This window comes from Carlito syrichta, unplaced genomic scaffold (genome assembly GCF_000164805.1).
Source record: "Carlito syrichta isolate Samal-C Ts95f unplaced genomic scaffold, Tarsius_syrichta-2.0.1 Scaffold304043, whole genome shotgun sequence".
In the NCBI taxonomy this organism is placed as follows: domain Eukaryota; kingdom Metazoa; phylum Chordata; class Mammalia; order Primates; family Tarsiidae; genus Carlito; species Carlito syrichta.
In genome coordinates this window covers 127,693-130,119 of record NW_007248139.1, presented here as the reverse complement: position 1 = coordinate 130,119, position 2,427 = coordinate 127,693, and the positions used below count along the sequence as shown (strand labels likewise).

At 34.9% G+C, this 2,427-nt stretch overlaps 1 pseudogene; it reads left to right on the top strand.

Annotated features, from left to right (window-relative positions):
- The first annotated feature begins 464 nt into the window (after positions 1-464).
- Positions 465-614, top strand: LOC110595762 (annotated as a pseudogene).
- Positions 615-2,427: the final 1,813 nt, after the last annotated feature.

Sequence of the window (2,427 nt, the reverse complement as noted above, 5' to 3'; positions counted from 1 at the left end):
CTGAGCCCGCAGGTTTGAGACCCACCCAGGCAACTTGGCAAGACCTCGTCTCTACACTAAATCAAAAATTAGCTGGGCGTGGTAGTGCACACCTGTAGTTCCGGCTACTTGGAAGGCTGAGGCAGAGGGATAGCTGCGACGGAGTAAGACTCCAACTCAAAAAAAAAAAGAAAAGAAAAGAAAAGAAAAAGAAAAAGAAAGAAAATTTGGGCACTTAGTTGTCTGTAAATAATACCTCTAGAATAAATTTTGGGGAAAAAAGCTTACATTTCTGCATTTTTGCATATGGATACTACTATATCCTCTCCTGTGCTTCCATCTAAATCTTGTGTGACAATATCGTATTTGAAAACAAAATATCTACATCCTCATCCTAGCTGACAAAAGAGTGTGTAAAAAGTGGCAAAAAAACTCTCTTCCTTTCTCCACCATCGTGGTGTGCGCGGTGGACTCCGTTGCTCGCCATGTCTTCTCTCAAGACTTTCAGGATCAAGTGATTCCTGGTCAAGAAACAGAAGCAAAATCGTCCCATTCCCCAGTGGATTCGGATGAAAACTGGTGGTAAAATCCAGTACAACTCCAAGAGGAGACATTGGAGAAGAACCAAGCTATAAGAAATTGCACATGAGGTGGCACATATGTTTATGTTGAATCATGGTCATCATCATCTTGCTGTTATCAAGCTGAAAATCTCCACAGTCAAGAAGTCAGACATGTTTAATTGGGATGTGATTTTTTGTGTATGTGCTCTACAAAGTGGACTGGCTCAGTAATAAATATGAAACCATTTGTCTGAAAAAAAAATGTGGCCAAAAACATGGAATGGAAAGGAAAGTATGTCAAGTGCTAAGTGACAGCTCACAGCAGTGTATCCACTCAACTTTATGGATGAGGCAAGTTTGCAAAATCAAATGCTTTCACAGTTGATGGTTTATAAATAAAAAAGTGACAATATGAGGGAATGCAGGCTACATCTGCAAAAGGCAATAGCTCCAGCTAATTGCTGGCATGTACAAATTTAAGTTCAAGGTTTCCAGATATCTAGATTTTTCAAGAAAAAATAAAAATATGAAGTTTTTAAAATGCTAAATCTTCAACTTAAAATATAAGCTCAAATATTTTATGTCAATTTCAACTCAAAGTTTATTGATAACAATCTGGACACCTGGATATGACATAGTAAGGAGATAAATACATGGGATTTACCAAGTTTGTGTGAGTTATCTGTGAACTTTTATGTTCTCCTGCTAAAGCAAACAGAGAAATGTCTTGCTGAAAGCATAAAAGCCTTTGAGTCTTCTTGGTATCAACTAACCCTCCCTTATTTTTTCTAAACTTTTATTTAGTAATCAAAACTATCTATATTTAAAGTTTTGCTAGCAATGAACATTAGTTATTAGAGATTGGCATTGCAAGTGCTGGGAACTACATAATGATACATAGATTAACAGAAAATTAAAAGTTTGGATTTCATTTTCTGTTCACTTGTTATCTACTCTTCTGCAGACTTTGCCAGATTTGCACTTGCTCTGGTCATCTCCCTTCAGTTTTCTGTGAGTGTAGTGATCCTTAACTATCACGAAGTCTGAGGTAAAACCCTACATACATGTATATGTCCACTTTACCTGTTCCTTCAGGTATCCTTTATAGAGCAGGAATTTTAAAAATATATTCAACAATTCTATTTAGGTAGTTCCCACCACCCAGCAGATGCTAATCTTACAGATTATTATTTGAGATGAGCATCAGAGATAAACTATAATGCTCCTCTGTATTTTCCTATGCTATATTAGTGGAGGGATCTCTTCATCCTCAGTAGCTAGAACAGTGATCACTCGACAGACTCTCAAAAATGTTTGTTAAATGTTTGCATTGGTGAAAGAATGAAAGTTGGAAAAAATGAAAAAGATGAAAAGGAAAAGTTGACTAAATTGCAGTACTTTATAATATAGTACATAATGACTACAATGATGTCCATAATTATCAAAGCAAACAAGAATTCACATGCATAAATGATCCTATATTTGGAACAAAATAATGTAATTTTTATAAACATGTATATTTTGTATAAACATACACATTTTTTAGAATATAATTTTTGGATCATCAAGGGTATAATGGAAGAATGCATACCAATTTTAACATGGGTTACTTCATGGTTGATGTAGCATAAATAAGATAGAGAATGAATTACTATACAAAGCAAGAATTGTGCAAATGCTGGTACAATTTTGTCTAAACAAGAAGTAGCATTAAAAACTTAATTATTCCTAGGAGAGTAAGGGAATTTTCACCTCTTACATTCTCATTTGTTGAATGAAGTTTCACTATCCATCAGGCTCTGTGTGAATCTCTATAAAGTCATTAGCCGACAACATAAAACAAAGCAGGATGAAGAATTAAAGTTTAGAAATGTACAAAATGTGC